The sequence below is a fragment of the Ambystoma mexicanum genome, chromosome 13 (assembly GCF_040938575.1).
Source record: "Ambystoma mexicanum isolate Mex_15411 chromosome 13, UKY_AmexF1_1, whole genome shotgun sequence".
In the NCBI taxonomy this organism is placed as follows: domain Eukaryota; kingdom Metazoa; phylum Chordata; class Amphibia; order Caudata; family Ambystomatidae; genus Ambystoma; species Ambystoma mexicanum.
In genome coordinates, this window is record NC_090938.1 from 234,575,867 (window position 1) to 234,594,164 (window position 18,298).

Here is an 18,298-nt window from a genome sequence, read left to right on the forward strand (position 1 = left end):
AGAAGCAGAGATTCTTGGGTAAGTACTCTCATAAAGCGTATAAACACATTATAAAAACACAACACTGTGCTTTAAATACACGGATCAAAGCACATACCCTATTTAGAACACCCAACAGTATTTCTAGATAAGTCAGACCTTTGTATACGCGTTCACTATAGGGCACACCTATTCTTGGAGAGTAAAACCAGGAGTTGCATTCAGATTACTTTACAGTGATACAAGGGTAGTAGACCCTAGCAGTTGTACCGTGACGCTCGGGAAGGAAATATCATGGTAAATCAACTGGACAATATACTTTTCAGAATAGTGGGACCCTTATTCCAGGAACAGTTAACCTATAACTACATTTGTGATAGATGAGTCAAACCTAAGGATGTAATATACTATTACAGGTGCTTTTTAAGATCAGTGAAACACAGATTGAGATGGGCAGTCATTGTTTTATTTGTTTGTCCATTTGTAATGCGCTGGAGCCCGCGTGCATCAGGACGCAGAGAAACAAAAAGTATAGGCCTGTACTAGACAAGTTGGTAGTGTGACTTAGCAGCCAGGCTTATCTCAAGAGGGGTAAATGTGCGCTGTTGCAATGAAATCCACCAAAACAAGTAGCCAAGTAACACTTAGACTCAAGGTTTTTGTTGCAATTTATATATTTAACTGTAGTTTTTAAATGAGCATTCTTTAAAAAGGGCATATGGGGGGCGTGGCTAGGCAGCACGCCATGCGGCTGTGTTTCCCCTGAGCTCCACGTTAAGGTGCCCAAGTCAAGCAATTTCGCTATTTAAAATTGAACTTTGTCCCGATTTTCACCCTAAGGGCGAGATTGAAGGTGGGACAATGGAGATTGCAGGCTTTTGAGGCTAACGCGCCCTGAATTTGGAACTTTTCTTGTGGCACGGCATGGCGGGGACTGAGAAGAAAATGACGGTGCACGCCATCGTGAGTGGCCGTTGGTATATGCTGTTACCAGCCGGACAGCACTAACGCCGCGACTTTGACATCTTGATCTCCTGGTGGTGCGGCACGGTGGGGAGTATTCTGCCGATCCCCGCTGGGGCTGTGAGGGGCCTGCGGGACTCACCAGGATTGCAGGGCTCGCTTCCTGGCGGTCGCGGAGAAGAGCAGCAGCGTCGGCCTGAGTGCCCACCGCCCTACGGCTTGCCCTGGTCTGCGGCGGGTGGAACCCCCTGTCGCTGCTGTTGGAGCTGAGGCGCAGGAGTGGGAGGGGCGCCGGGGGAGATTCGGCCCTGCCGGCTCCTGCCCGCTCAGCGCCTCCCTCTGGGAGTCCACTCGGGGCGGCGCAGAGACCTGCCAGCTGAGACCTCTGGGGACTGCGGGCTTGAGTGAGGTGGATCCCCCCCGCCCCCCCCTCGCCGTCCGACACGAAGAGGGCATAAAACGTGGCTCTGGGCCCCCACTGCCCGTGGCATCATCTAGGGCTACGGTGCTTGGGCCTCTTGCTCGCCGGGCTGGAGCTTGGAGGGGGAGAGTTCGGACACTGGGGAGTTGAGGCGAATGTGCCTCTGTGTTCTGCTGGTACCCGGCGGGTGGATGCCTGCCTGGAGCGGAGCCCTTGTGGAGGACCTGAGAGTCCTGGAAGAAGGCCGGCATTCAAGGCGCGAAATCCCTGGGGCCTGATTAGTGGTTGATGGGTGAGTGCTGGAGGGTCCTCGGGCACTGGCCGAGAACCCCTTGTTCCACCGGGGGACTGTTGATATTGGGACTGGTTTGGATGGATTTGCCAACAATCTAAGAACAAGATTTTGATATAACAGTGCAAGAAGCCCCTAACCGTTGTAGGGCCTAACTGAGGAGTTGAAACCACCACATACAAGACTGGCTCCTGCTTGTCTGTCGACTTACGCTCCGCCATCTGCACTGTGAATCTAACTAGTTGACCCCCACAGGCTCCCTAAGTAATGCCCAAAACAGCTGGTAAGAAGAAAGCACACGGCATACAGGCTTATCTGGCGCCGCAGCCCGCAAACCCACCTCTCACACGCATGATCACAGCGGAGGTCCACCCAGCTCCACCCCTAGGACTGGACTCCAACATGGCCCTGTCCAGAGAGGATTTTGAGGGAATGCTTAGGTCCTTCAAACAGGACATCACCCAAGAGATCAAAAAGGAAATTAGGACCTCTAAAGACTCGTTGGCCCAGTCACTTGCAGACCCAACTTCTCACCTTGGGGGGGTTAGAGTCTAGAGTTAATGACCTGGAAAACATAACTTGTGAGCATTCACATGACAACGAGTTTCTCGCAGGAAGAGTGAAGATCATTGAAGAGCATCTTGGATATATGGGCAAAGCAAGCAGACCTGGAAAATAGGTTGAGATGAAATAATGTGCGCCCCCGAGATATCCCCCGGCAGATCTCTGACCCGGACCTATCTGAATATGTTAAAACACTGTCTAGATCCCTACTGGACGTTTCACCAGCTGAAGATGTGAAGCTGACAGAACCCATCGGGTATACTCTTCAGCCCAGCTTTAAATGAACCTGCTACCGGATGTGCTCACTCAGGTGCACTTTTTTCGCCAAAAGGAGATCATGGCGGCAGCTAGGAATTCAGACTCAATACAATTTCAGGACGTGAAGAAACAGCTCTTCCAGGACCTGGTCCCTTACACTCTAGCAAGCAGGCATCTGCTGCACAGGTTGACGGCTTGGCTAAGGGCTCGAAAGGTCCACCATCGCTGGGGATTTCCATGCAAGCGGATCTTTGCTCTCCATAATCAGCTTTATGTAATCTCCTCTGAAGAAGAGGCAAGGGATCTGATGTCGGACACACCGGGCTGTGACGGCCTGAACCCTCATGCCCAGGACCCGAAGGGGCTGACCTAGACCCCTGCCAAAAGACAGGCGCAGGAAGACCCGGTGTTGGCGCCAACCTGAAGCAAACCCACACCAAGAGGCTGGACCCGAGAAAGTACCCAAGGCCCCGGAGGAGTCAACAGCCCTAATGTCGGTGGAGAGCGGCTGGGCGGCTACCTGACTTGACCGATATCTACCCTAACGACTCAACGGGAGGGAAATGGACATCTCTCCGCTTGGCCTCCGATGCCCCTCTGGGGAGCAGACTCATTGCGGCCTGGCATTGAGGTCTTGGGCCTCTCAACTCACCTCTTTCCTGTATCTTCTGCTGCGTTCGAGGGGCGCTGCCCCGCCTTCCCCCCCGAAGTCAAAGTGCCGGGAGGGGCCTGGATCACCCCAACTTAAATCCGAAAGTACTGCGGCACTCCATCGCTCCTGAATACCTTGCTCGGCTTTGATTAAGAGCAATAGAAGTTTCCGCAGTTTGGCAGACTTGGGTGCCTGAGTGGATGGCGCCCGACATATAACATACTTGGTCAAAGTTGGCTTTGGTATTAGGATTGGCACAATCCTCAATGAAAGTAATTCACTCACCTTTTTCTGTTTGTTTTTGCTTTGATTATTATCCTAGGTTTAATCTGAAGCCATTGGGCTGGTGTTATTTTCTCACTCACCACAGATCATTTATGACTCGCATCGCAATAATTTGCCTGAGGGGGTATCCTACCCCCGATCTCTCTTGTTGGGCCTACTTAAGGCGAAAGCCTGAGCGACACTGATATGGCAACCCCGAGTTTTAAGTGCATCTCCCTCAATGTGTGAGGCCTGAACTCCCCCCTGAAACGTAAAGCACTGTTCCATAGACTGGGGACCCTAGATGCATTGTTCTTATTCCTTCAAGAGACCCATTTACAACTGGCTGATGAATTCCGCCTTAACGATAGGCTCTATCCCACTAAATTCTTTGCCTCTAGCTGAATGAAGAAACGAGGGGTTGCCATCCTGGTTCGCAAGGGCATCTTCCTCAGGACCCTGGGGGTGGGGTCCATGATGATGATGAGGGAAGGTTCCTGCTGGTTAATGCTATGCTAGATGGACGTAAAATGACGTTGGTCTCTATATATGCCCCAAACATTAATCAAGACATGTTTTTTACAAAATTGTCTAAGGCCTTATTGATCATGCAGAGGGTGGGGGGTGATTTTAGGCGGAGATTTTAATGCTGTAATTGATCCATTAGTTGATAACTCTGCCGCCATCATTGAATGACAGGAACAACTTTAGAGCTCTCACCACACTGCTGAAGGAACACTCCCTAATTGAAGTGTGGCGGTACTACCACCAAGATGAGAGGAACTACGCATACTTCTCAGCAGTCCATGGGGGATTCTCAAGGTTGGATATGTTCTTTATCTCAGACTCGCTAATCAATCAAGTAGACATACTCCGAGGCGCTCTCAGACCACTCCCCTGTCCTATTGACAATAGCTCCCCTCCGAGCTGTCCCTCCTCCGAGACCCCCCTGGAGACTAAATGATTTCATACTAGATGACCCAGTGATCCGTGCACATATAAGAGTCCATGGAACTATACTACAGGGAGAATGATACTGATGTCAACTGGGGCACAATCTGGGATGCAAGTAAGCAGTAATTAGAGGGCACCTGATGGAGCAGGCCATACAGCGGGTGTTAGGGAGAGTTCTCATTCTATGGCTAATTTCCCTTACCTATAGAGTCCCCAGGCAGCTTTGCTGGATTTGAAGGGTTTGTTTCTTTTTACCTGCTAATAGTGAAACTTTTTTTCCCCACTCTTAGGCATTTTTGCTGTGTGCGCTCTAGGATATTTTTGTGTTTAATGCCTATGGGATCTTTCTCAACCCCATAGGAACGATCTTTATTCAAATGTGTTACACAGCACCCTCAGTACAGTGACACAGGGGTGTCGTAGCGACCCCCAAACATAGACTCCATACCCTGGGACTGACTACTGTCTCCCAGAGCATGTAAAGTCTTCGTTGACTTTACTAGTCAAATCCTATGAACTAAACCAGTACAACCCATCTTACTACGGAGTTACTGGAAGGGGTTAATAGTTTTTCCCCTATGTTCATTTTTGATTGTATCCTACAGTCCCTCTCTCAAAAGTTTCTGGCTGGTGGCAGTGGTTACTACCATAAATATTCGTCCGCGAATATTTCCCCATGGGATTTTCCCATTGTTCGAGGCTACCAACATACCGCAGGTGCATTTAATATTAACTTTGCTCCAATAGGTTTTATTTGCCAGAACTTTAATATAACTTTTCTCGTGTCTTTCTCAACTCCTAACCCAGGTGGGGGGGATCCTTTGTTCGTCCTTTTGGCGGGCTTCTGCCGAGAAGCCCTCCTTTCGGCGCCACCGAGTCTGGGGTGGGGTCCTCCGCAACCCATGTCACACTCTATCCTGATAGGCTGGAGGGTCTCCCGCCAAGATGACCACTCCACTGTGTGAGTGACAGCTAGGCTGTATGAATGGGGATCTTTTTGCATAAAAGCAGGGTCTTGAAGACTGGAAGAGCAAGACGTCGCCACTGGAACTAAGAAGCCGAAGAGGAGAGAAGCCAAAGACATCTGCAACAACTGAACCACCGGTGAAGCCCTTCTGCAGCGTCTCACCACTTTTCTCCTTACGACGAGAGAAGATCTTCACCTGCAAGAGCCTTCTTCCCTTGAGCTGGTAGCGCAACCAGTTTGCCAATCGCATTCCCGGACCTGCCTTGGTCGAATCTCCCGTACACTGTACTCGGAGGCCGGATAGCCAGGCACCAGACCACCCGGTCCGCACTGTCTGGCTGAACTGGTTCACATACTGATGGGAAGTGTTGCTAGGGTGTTTAAGAAACTATTACCTTTGTGAGGAATTGTTAGAGGATCCCTTGTGTGTAGTTGTCACTGTGCCATTTTGCTCAGTTTTCACTCTGGTTCACTTGGTCTACAATTCAATTTGGGAGTGTGTATATTTTTCCTTTGACTGAATTTAACTTACTTGATGACTGTGATACATGTGTTTCATTAGAAGTGTATAAAATAAATATATATCTACTTTCTAAATACGAAGCTTTGGTCAGTGTTTCCTTGTTCCATAGTCTAGTGGGCCTATTGTGTAAACCCTGAATACTGCTAATCTCCCTCTTGAGAGAAGTCTGACTGCTCAGCCACAGCTACCAACTAAATCTTTGTGGTACAGACTGATACCAAAGGGGATTTATTGCTCTCACCTGTAGTCCTAATCTTGTGTAGTGCTCCCTAAGGGAACTGCACAGGATTCTGCCTAACAGCGGGGAGGGCCCAGAGATTACTGCAGGAACAGCTAGAGAGTGAAGCTCGTAGACTGAAGGAGGTACATAAAAGGAAAGCCTCACGGCGCTCATTGAGAGACCTGCGGACAGCTAAGAAAGCGTTTGTGGCACATCGTATGGGGAAGGCGGCCTACTGCATGATGCGTATAAAGCAATATTACACGAAGGGAAACCAGGCCAATAAACTATTAGCAGCCAAGTTGGGAAAACAGACGAAACAAAATAGGATAGACTACCTGCGAGATAAGAAAGGCAAGTGCACCTCCTCTGAAGAGGGCAAGCGCCGCATTGTTGAGGAATTCATTAGGGAGCATGCGGCCCTGCACCGGGGGATCCACAAATCGCCAATGATTGCATAACCAAGGGAAACCTCCCACAGCTTCCGCAAACTTTGCGGAAGCCCCTGGAAGACCCAATATCCGCAGAGGAAGTCGAATCAGCTATCAAATCACTCCCTCTTGGCAAAGTGCCGGGCCCGGATGGGTTTACAAATACTGTTTATAAAACCTTCTGCAGGGAGCTCATGCCCCACCTTACAAAGCTGTTTAATGTTCTTTGGGAAACAGGCTCTGTCACACGGTCCCTGGCAGAATCGACTACAACCCTAATTTTGAAGCCGGGGAAGGACCCGGCAGAATGTTCGTCCTACCGGCCTGTAGCTCGGCTTAATACTGATACAAAGCTGTTTGGCAGGGTCATAGCGTGGCGGCTGGGAGAGGTCCTACCTACAATCATAGACCGAGATCAGACAGGCTTTATTCAAGGCTGATCTGCTCATGACAACATTCGTAGGGCAATAGACCTAATAGCTCTCGCCCCCTCAACCCCAGGCCCCCTCTCGTTGCTATCCTTGGACACCCATAGGGCATTCCATAGCATGTTCTGGGACTATATGCAATTAGTCTTAAAGGGCTTTGGTCCGAAATTATCTAGCTGGTCCTGTCGAATTTCCAGATCCCCTCCACTCGAATACGAGTTAACTCTCAATGGACACCCCAGATAACCCTGGTTAGGGGAACTAGGCAAGGGTGTCCCTTATCCCCACTAGTTTTTGCACTAGCGATGGAACCCTTAGCCCAGCATATCCGCTTCCACCTGAAAATTCAGGGGTTCGAGGTGGGAGGCCAATGCCACAAAGTTGCGTTATACACAGATGTCCTGTTTCCTAAAAGATGCCCAAACCTCGGTCCCCCCGCTTATGGGCCTGCTCGCCCAGTTTGCGCTGATCTCTGGATTCACGATAAATATGGCCAAATCGACAGGCCTGAACCTATCTGAAGCCCCAGACGCATTAAACGCCTTGCAGAACACTTACCCCCTTAACTGAAAGAACTCTAAGATTACGTACCTTGGAGTGCACCTGACTCTTACATACTCGGGCCTGTTGAAAGCCAATATCCCTTCATTACTAAAAGATTCCAAGGAATCTCTACAGAAGTGGGCTCTTCAGGAGATATCATGGCTGGGGCGCATAAACGCAGTTAAAATGACCTTGCTCCCTAGACTTCTATATATGTTTCAAGCTCTGCCTGTTCTAATTCCAGAGCAAGACTTATTAGACCTGCAGAAGGAGATGAGCCGTTTTGTCTGGCAGCGGAAAACACCCAGAATTCAACGTAAGCTTCTTACTCTTGCCAGAGAATTTGAGATAGAGCCCATAGGTCATCTAGATGCACGACAGTTAGGGAATGCTCACTTAAGATCTGCTTCCGATGGCATTTCTCCCCGCAGAAACTACACGCGAGGAATCCAGATTACCCTGATTTATGCTGGCATGGCTGTGCGGGGAGGGGGGACCTGGGCCACTTGTGGTGGCATTGCCCTGTCATTCAATCCTACTGGCTAGAAATCAGGTCAAAGATATATGCGGAACCCTACTCCCCATGGATCCGTTGATAATGCTGCTGGGTGACGCACCAGATGATGGGTCATAAACACGGTCTGGTCCTAGAGCCAGCCTGATTATTCATGGCGGCTCGCCTTACACGAGCCCGATTCTGTAAAGAAGTAGAGGACCCCCCATGTAGCGTACTGGTGGGGGAAGGTTTGGGAATCCTTGGAGTAGGCAAACTAACGTCCATGATAGGTCAGACATCCAATTCTTTCGAATCTGGGGACCATTCCTGGAATATGTAGCAGAAAAACCTAGATTGGTTAAGTACCTCCTTCAACCTTGATACGCTTTGGACACAGTTGATGCACCCTTTAGAGGGAAATCTGGACTTTGGGGGTGGATACATCGCCCTGAAGGGCATGTTGCAAATTATTGATAGCTTTGGTGAGGTTTTTTTTCCCTTTTTTATTTTTCTCTTCTCTTCTTTCTCTTTTTCTCCTTATTTGAGAGCGTCCTAGGATTCAAAGCTGAGCTACTCCTTTCCCTAAGCAGGTTGATGAAGTTATGTATAATAGATGAATTGCAAGGGTGTTAAAATTGAAATGTTGATGCGCTGATCATGAGATTAATGTTGCAACTTGCAGAGATATACAATGAATTCAATGTTTCAATAAAAAGATATTGACAAAAAAGGGCAATGTATGTAACAATCAAAAAATACTTTAAAATGCTTTTCCAGAATCGACACAAAGTTAGTAGATACTGTTTAGAGATGCTTCTTACACACTTTCTAGACCCAGAGGTGACTTCACTAACTAGGACAGTAATGGCATTTATGTATCACTAGTACACTTTGTAGATTTTGAGGTTTGTTAAGAGGTGAAGGGAAGGAAAAAGGTTAAACAGGTTCTCCAGCATGGGGTCTGGCATGGATTCACATGCTCATGAATATTCCCTGTCGTCAGGCTGGGAATCCTCAGTAAAAGAAAAAAACGTGTGTTTCATTTCTAAACTGGCTTTCTCCTACAGACCAATTACTACGCTCTGGGTCATATTGCCCTCTACCCAAGCCCCTTCTCTGGCAGACATCTTGAGATTTTTCCACACGGTCAAGTGTTGGGATTCCTGGCGTTTTGCTCTTTGAGCTGTTCTGTTTTTTTTTTTTTTTTTGGTTTAGGAAAATCAATGTTTTCGGTCAGTCGAGCCCATGTGCTCTGTCGCTTACTCTTCTGATCAACGGGGATCTGTTTTTCAGCATCTTTCATTGCCCCTCAAGGGCAGAAATCAACAAGTGTTCCTGGAAGCTTCCAGAAGTTCTTCAGGCGTACACCACTTGGATCATGCCAAGACGAGAAGGACAGCGGTTCCCTCTTCAAGCTTTGTTCCCACTGCGGTTTACAGAATGTGTACATGGACGACGAACATTCCCAGTGTCTATACTGCCTGACGTATAAGGAAGAAGATTGTGTGATTTGCCGTGGTTTCTTGAAGCGCACGATGAAGGATCAACCCCAACGGTTGGATTTGTGGCTGCAAGTCCAAGCCTCTGCCCCGGGGTGGTACCCAGTGGCATGCCTCTCCCAGATCCGGCAAACTTGAGCGGGCTTCCAAGTCCTTTGCCCCACCCGTGGGGGCCAAGCACTGCAGGTCTGGTCCCTCGACGGGCAGGACGCGATCGCAATCGCCATCCCCATCAATCTCCAGCCACGGCAATCGCCATCCCCATCTGCATCAATCTCCATTCTGGTTCTTGGTCGAAGAGGAAGTCAGCTACCACAGGAAAGCTGAGGGAGAATCTGGAGAAGGCCAAACAGGGTACGGTGTCCGGCCTACCCGCAATGGAGAAGGCAAAAGGAGACAAGGAGTCCAACCATACCCCAAAGGAGAATGCCAAACGGGACAAGGCGTCCGACCTGGCCGTGAAGAAGGCCAAGCAGGACAAGGGATCCAGCTTTTCTGTGAAGGCCCAGGTGCACCAGGCAAAATCGTCCCCCTCCACCAAGGTAGTGGTAGTGGCGTCACTCTTGAAGGTCATAGGGGCGGACCCGACCCGGGGTACACAGATGATGGCCAGGGTGTCTCTTCGGGAGGCTTCGAGCAAGCCTGTTGAGAAGACCCTGGAGAAGGGCATGCTGGACCTCAGCCCGAGGCCGACCCCTCAGGACCCGCAGAGGGGCGGGGCACAGTGAATGCCTCAAAGGAACAGCCATTTCTTCGGCCGACGAGGATGAGATCTTTTCTGTCACACCGTCCAGGCGGACAAGGGCGACTATTAAGGTGACGTTGACGGGGATACCATGTATGGTAATGATGGCAAAGGGCTCAGAGACTAGGGCCCTGGGCACCTAACCCCCAAGTACAGCAGAAAGATCTTTAGCTGGACATCCTTTCAACCCTCCACGCTGGTGTCGGAGATACAAAGGAGAATGACTGTCCCTCGAGCCACGGCTCCGGTCCCGGCCACCCCGTTGACACCGGGAGAACCGCTGGCCAAGGAGGAGGCATACCAAGACACCCATCGCATTCCACACCCCTGGAAGCGAGATGAAATCAGACACGGCGATAAGTGGCACGGATGATGACAGCAGGGTGGGGGACCTCCTGTAGCCTCCGTCCAGGGTGTCTCCACCGGACAAAGTGGGATCCTTCCATGCAATGATCACCCGAGCGTCCGAGCTGTTCCAGCTCACGCCGGAGGAGAAGGAAGGCTTCTTATATCAATGCCGGGAGTCGAAGAGAAAGACCATCCTTTCGGTCCCACTCTTGGACGATGTTTGGAATGAAGGACTGGCTCTGATGAAGAGCCCCTCGACAACCCCAGCTAAGAGAGACCGGCTGGAGATAAAGTACTGCGTGCCAGACTCTGCGCCCAAGTGCTTGCGGTCTCAACCGTCGCCGGACTCCGTGGTCTCGGCAGCCACCACGAAGAAATGTAGCTCGGCGTCTTCGTCGTCTTCCACCACTCCGGACAACGAGGGGAAGAAACTGGAGTCTATGGGTAGAAAGGTTATCTACTCAGTGGCAACGACGGTCCAGGCTGCCAACGCCCTTGCAGTCGTGGCCAGATACGACCGGGAGCTGTGGTTAAAGTTGCCTCCGCTACTGGACTTCCTCCACAATGACAAAGGGGTAGAGGCTATAGAGATCCTCCAGGAGGGTGAGGTGGCGTCGGACCACGCCATCAGTGTTATTTGGCATTTGTATAGCGCTGGTAGGTTGAACGCACTCTGGGAATATAGTCCAGGTCAGTTGAAGAGTACGGTGTCGAAGGGTACTTGGGTGCACCAGTTAAATGTGCAGCAGATGTAATTGCTTGATGGTAGCTGCATTCTAGCATTAGGTGTGGTGGTAATGGTATTGGTTCAATGTGTGCAGTCTGGCGGCTGGACACCAAGACTGGGTTCTGGCTCCGTTAGGTCTGTGGGATGCTTGTGTGCAGCTAGGCTGGTTTTTCATGGGCTATAGCTGCGTTTTATGAGAAAGATGGGTGTTCATGGGATGGGGTTCGTATGTGAGCAGCTAGGCCAAATTGATTGAGGGGTGTATCTGCACTCTTAATTGTGTGATGGAGTAGAGAGTAAGCATAATGATCTATAAGATGGTTCATCCACACAGCGACCAATCACAATGGGAGATAACAAGGGAAAACGCAGAGACACTCCCACAGGCCGTAAACAGCAAGAATGTGAAGACTAGCCACTGCACTTAATCTAAAGACACCCAGCCATGCATGTGCCAAGACACAGACATGAGGGAGCGGTACACGAGGACTGGAGGGGGTTAGGGCATGCAGCAACAGCATGGAGGGGCCAGAGTGGGCTGTGGGCACAGACATCAGAACCCTACAACAACCCTGACCTCCTGGCAATAGGAACCCAATTTTTGGTAGAGGTCTGTACAACATAGGTTGGTAGCATGTTCAGCAGCCAAGCTTATCTCAAGAGGGGGTCAATGTGAACTGTAGGGGAGTTGCAAAGAGATTCACAGTGACAAGTATTCAAATAAACTTACACACAAGGTTTCTTGAATAAACCATAATTTATTTATGAATCAATTAGAATAAGCCTTCTTCAGAAGGGAGCAACATAAAGCAACACACAAATGCACTCCAAGAATACACCTTCAGTTTCTAAATCAGTAAGTCCCCTTTTGGGATGGCCCACAGACACAGCCTACGCCCTCAGGTACTTCCGTAGCTAGTGTGCTGGTGATATTAATATATCACTGTTGCATTTAAAATAGCTTAGAAATAGGTCAAAGGAAAAGGTTGTTAGACAACACGAGATCACAAATATTCTTAAGCAGGCAAATACTTTCAGATCCTCCCCCAATAAGAGTTATACAGTGGAACAGGCTAAGCCAAAGTCAGTGGGCAAAAGTCTATATGAGCTGAAGCACTTCTTTGCAGTTAAGGAAGAAAAGTCTTTGCACAATGTTTTAGAAGTCTTTGAAGAAAAAGAAGAATCAATGTGGGGCCACAAGCAACTCTACAACAAGAGGTAAGTTCTCTGACTTTACAGTACTTCTGTTCCTGTGTAGCTCTGCAGATCTCACTGTTCCTGGACCTCAGTCGTGGGGACAAGAGGGAGGACTTCTGGGGACTCCTGCCCTGCAACGGGAAGGTCACCGCTCGCAACCGGAAATCTTCAAACAAATGGCTGTTCGGTGTTTCAGCTCCTCCTGTCTACCTCAAATAGCAACACTGTGGTTCCTGGCTGTTGGGGTGGACTTTGCTTGCTTCTGGGGTCCCACACTCTGAGGGGGCTCAGGCTCGGTCAGTCCTGCTTCCTGGGAGTCCGGAGGATCTTCCTGGAGCTCTTGGCCAGCTTAAAAGCAATGCACACAAACTGACGATCCTCTCCCTGGCTATTCGGTTTCCAGCAGCAACTCTGTGCAAATTCGCTCAGCTCAGAGGATGTCCACGTGGCTTATTTTGTTGTTGATTGGTCCCACCAACTCAAAGGGAGAAGTCCTGCAGGAGCGTCTGTCGATACGAATTTGGAGTTTCAGCACAGCAGCAGGGCTTCACCGGGCAAAGCAACGGTCCAGGAGTTGCAGCAGGCGTCCTCTTCAAGTTCTTCGGATTCCTTCGTCCAGTGCTCGACTCTGCCTTCCAAGCAAAAAAGCCTTGCCTTTTATGCAGCTTGCTCCCATTCATTCCAGCCTAGCTGTCAGTCACCCAGCAGGGTGGCTGTCCTTGCCGGACAGTCAGCCGGCCAATCACCACAGAGTGCATTTGGATCTCCTGGGAGACCAAGCACAGGGAGTTTCGGGCACCTCCCTCACATCCTGCCCCCGCCAGACACCCTGGAGCCAGAGGCGGGTTTCACTCGTGAAGCCCGCCAAAGACAAAACAAAGGGACCAAACCTGGTTTGGCGCGCAGAGTAAATCTCAAGGACCTTTGCATTCGGCACCGTTGAAGTTTCTGTCGTCGAAGACAGCGTTTCTCTTGGCCATCACCCCCGCACGACGAATGGGAGAGATCCAGGCCCTATCTTGCAAGCCGCCATAATTGACGTTTCACGACACGAGGGTGGTGCTGAGGACGCACCCCTCATTCATGCCCAAGGTGCCGTCGAACTTCCACCTCAACGAACCCTTGGTGTTGCCCGGCCGTCCGAGAGCCCATTCGAACAGAGCGATCGCTGCTACCATGGCGTTCCTGTCTGGTGTGCCCCTGCTGGACATCTGCAGTGCTGCGACGTGGAGGTCGACGCACACCTTCACAAGATTCTACTGCGTCGATCGGGACTCCAGGGAGGAGTCCAGGGTCGGCCAAGCAGTGCTCCGCAACCTGTTCGCTTAAGGTGAGCCTGGTGAGGAGGTAAGAGATGCTTAATGTTGAGTTGTTGTATTGCTTAATTTGAGCCTGTTGCCACCTCCCGTGGTTGTGCATGTGTGTACTGCTATGTATTCTTTATTCATGAGCATGTGAATCCATGCCAGACCCCATTCTGGTGAAGGAACAAGTTACTTACCTGTTACTGTTGTTCTCCAGCATGGGTCTGGCATGGATTCACATGCGAACCCTCCCGCCTACCCCTCTGAGGATCTTCACTTATTCATACTGTCACTTTACGTGCTACCAAATCTGAGGATGGCTGCCAGAGGCGGGGCTTAGAGAGGGCAGTCATTGGCTGGGGGGCAGTATGACCCAGAGACCAGTGATTGGTTACTACTAAGAAAGACAGATCAGAAACAAAACTGATACTGATTTTTTTCTATACCGAGGATTCCCGGCCTGACGACGGGGAATATTCATGAGCATGTGAATCCATGCCAGACCCATGCTGGAGAACAACAGGTAAGTAACTTGTTCCTTTCTAAATCTGCCGGTTTCTACTCTCAGCCCTCTGCAACTTATCCAGAAAAGGACTGCGAGACTTGTCCTGCCCTAAAGCCCAGGGATTGTATCTCTCCAGGACTGAAATGTCTGCACTGGCTCCCAATGGCCACAAGGATTAAGTCCAAAACCCTCTGCATCGTCCACAAGGCCTTCTGGGGCCTCAATACCTTCAACTCTCTCTTCCTAAATATCTTCCTTCTCGAGCTCTCTGCTCATCCACCTCTCTTGGGGTCGGTCGCCTCTCCAAGCAACAAGTTGGTGGTAGATCTTTCTTCGGCTGGGGCCTACCTCTGAAACAGCCTCCCTTAAACTTGAGGAGAACCATCTCCGGTTCCGGAAGCACCTCAAAACCTTTCTCTTTGCTTCTGCCTTTTCTCCTTCTCTCCTCTGCTGACCTCCTGGCTGTTACCGGAACTGCACTGGTGACCTGGACACCCTCTGATCTCAGGCCCAGGTTCTGCCAGATCGCACACCTGCACTGCCCACCTGGCAACCCCCAAACTAGGGGACTTTTTCTGTATGCCTACAGTCCCCCTAGCAGCCCTTGACACCTGATGTATGCACTTACCATTGCACTTGCCATTGCACTTGCCACTTGTTGGTTTTACTTATCATCTTCTCATGTACTGCACTGTCCCTGCCCCCTCCCATGCACTTGCGCGATCTGAATGACATCTGGCCTAGTAGGCTTGTTGTCCGTCCTCCCTTTGTCCCCCTCCTTAGCTTTATCGCGCCTTGAAACACTTGTGTATAGGCGCATTATAAATGCCATATCACACAAAATCACATTCAAATACATGAGTGTGGGGAAAAATGGGTCTCACTCTCTCCAGGTAAAAAAAAATCAAGTCCTCAAAATCCAGCAAAGTTGCTGGGGGTCTCTAAGGTAGAGGGAATTAGCATATTTCTGAGAATTCTCCCCAACAGTTTCCAAGGCTGCTTCATTACTTTACGAATGGCCCATTTAAAATTTCCAAATCATTCTTTAAGACACTGAAACTATTTGCCTGAGCTTCCTGTGGCACAATTTGAGGTGTAGGATGTCGTTTGATACATTGCAAAGACCATGCGAACAGGGAGGGATAAAAGTGCCAGATTTTGAGGTACCTTGTGGCGTGGCAACAACAGTTTGTCACGTACTGGTTGTCAGATGAACAGACCCTAGACACTGGGTTACAAGGTATGCACCCCATTCTTTTTGAGATGGTGTGGACCACAATGCTGCATAACCCTGTTGCTGAAGCTAGGCAGGATGTGGCAAAGAGCCTGACGTTTTCTAGGTAAAGAAATGCTGTACTCACCCCAGATCCCATGATGCTAAAAGGAGAAGATTAGCAATTTAGGCTGTGAACGTCTGAAAATACTGGGAGACTCGAGGGGTAGCGACATTGGGAGATGTACTGAAAGAGGGACGACCGATGACCTTTAGCGAGGTCGTCTTGGAATCAGGAGTGCAGGAAGAGCAGCACATAACCTATGCGTCACTGCGCCATAGAATACAATTTAAATGGCCAGGAACAGAGGGAATATGGGTAGAAGATGAAATGATCGAAACACTCTGACATCTCTGAAGGGGGACATGCAGTATCAAGATTATAGGAGATACTGACGACGAGTCCAGATAGCAACCTAATACAGACTCGACGATGGTGGGAAGTAGATTTGCAAGAGCAGCTGTCGGACGCCGCCTGGAGTTAGACTGTGGTACCATAATAAAGCGTTCAGAAATGTGAAACTACAGCTGATCCAGTTATACGTCACTAATAGAGCATACCTGACTCCGAAGATGATTGCGAAATTTGGTAACGCAGCAGAGCAAGCTTGCCCGAAATGTGGCATGATCAATGCAGACCTGATGCATATGTTCTGGGACAGCATGGAAATATGCCAATATTGGGTGGACGTAGCCCGGACTCTCAGGTTGGCTTGTCGGCCGACTCAGTCTCCCTCAAGGCATGTGTGCTAGAAATTTTTCCAAGACTGAAGCAGGCCAGACATGTGAGTAAACAGATCTAGCCTACATCCTTGAAGTGCAGGATAGCAGTGGGATGGAAAGATCACCGTGGCCCAGTGGTAGGTGTGTGGCTGAGACCTACAGAAATGGGCACTTGCAGAAACTGCTGTGTGGTAGGAAGCATCCCGTTTGGGTCAAGAGGAGCAAAACAAAGATTTTTTTTGAAAATCATATTTTATTAAATTTTGCATGTGTTATAACATCACAGAGCATATTTAGAGATGGAGTAACAAAAAATCAATTATAACACGTCCCCCCGACCCTCCCACCCCCATCCTCCCCCCCCCCCCTCCCAACTCCAGTTCAAGTTCTCATTTGCTGCTTTCTTAACGGGTTCTCGGAGAGCATAGCGGTACTGTTGTAATGTGTCACTTAGCACGCCAAAGTCATGAGCCAGTTTTTAGGAAGTTCACAATAGTTAATAGGCAGCGGCCTATCACCCCCGGGAGAGGAGCCCCCCCGGGCCTGGGTGTAGCACATTAGGTGGGGCGCCCGTATTTATCAAAGAAGGGCAGCCATGTTTCTTCAATATTTGACTTGGCCGCGTCAAGTAGATGTGTAAGGAATTCCATGTCGTAAATGGCCCGCACTTTGGTGACCCATGCTTTTTCCCCCGGCATTCCGGGGCTTTTCCATTTCTGTGCCAGGCAGCACCTGGCCGCTACCAACATGATTTGTAGCATATGATCCTGGGTGTCTTCCTGGCCATCTCCAGAGTCTATTCCAAAAAGGAGAAGCCAGGGGCTGGAAGATCGGTCAACCCCTTTAATCCAAGTTAACGCCTCTCCCCAGTACTTTTGAACCACTGGGCATCCCCACCACATATGAATGTAGTCCCCCCTCACTGTCTTGCACTTCCAGCAATGTGGGTCGTATCCTGGCCTCATTCTTGCAATCCTCTGTGGGGGGGCAGTGCCATCGGTGCAAAATCTTAAGGGCTTGGTGGCGATATTGGAGTGAGGCCGTGGATCTGTTGGCCCGCCTACACATTTCCGCCCATCTTTCATCATCGATTTCCTCTCCCAGGTCCCTCTCCCAATGCGTGCGTGCCGGTGGTGGGTCTCTTGGGACGGAAAACGGGAAGAGTTTGTAGAGGCGAGATATTATCCCCTTAGAGCCCCTGGCAGAGAGGAGGAGTTTCTTGAAGTCTGTAAGGTCCCTCCTGAGGGTGTCCCCCCACGATGGTTCAGTGAGGACTCCCTTGAGTTGGAGATAACGGAAGGGGGACAGAGTACCTATTCCCAGGGCCGCCTCCAGATCTCTCAGGGGTAGGAACGTGCCCCCCCACCCAGAGGTGGCCGGTCCTGCTAAGGCCGGCGTCGAACCACTTTTGGTATGCCGCTGGCTCTGCTATCTTAGCTAAGAAAGGGGGGGCCCAAAAGCAGCTCAGTGGAGAAGGCCAGGTCGTGAGCCAACGATAGCAACCTCCCTCCTTCCACAAGGACCGCAGTACTTTCAGGACTGGGTGGTTCAGGACACTTCTGGGGATGTTTTTCCTAGGGACCCAGAGCCATTCCTCCACTGTGACAGGTGCAAGAACTCTATTATCCATGGCCACCCATTGTTTTTCTGTACCTGGATTTAAAGTGGTCGGTCAAGATCCTCAGATGGGAGGCTCTGTGGTATATTTCCAAGTCATGGTATCCTACCCCGCCATCTTCCTTTGGCCTGGTCAGTACCTCATAAGAGATCCTATGTTTTTTGCCCGACCAGAGGAAGTTGAGAAGGACTTGCTTCGTTTCCGTGAAGAATGTTTTGGGGATCAGTACTGGGAGCATTTGGAAGAGGAATAGGAACTTGGGGAGGACAACCATTTTTATAAGATTAAGGCGTGCCATCCAGGAGAGACCCGACCCTGCCCACCTCTCCGTGTCTTTTCTGATTGCTGACCAAAGGAGGGGTGGGGGGTTGGCCGAGTATAGGTCCTCGGGGTCACGGGTCACC

At 50.1% G+C, this 18,298-nt stretch overlaps 1 protein-coding gene across 3 annotated transcripts in view; it reads left to right on the forward strand.

Moving 5' to 3' along the window:
* KDM5B (lysine demethylase 5B) overlaps window positions 1–18,298 on the forward strand; it is a 1,291,824-nt gene that overhangs the window by 1,031,132 nt on the left and 242,394 nt on the right. The gene's annotated exons all lie outside the window — the stretch shown is intronic.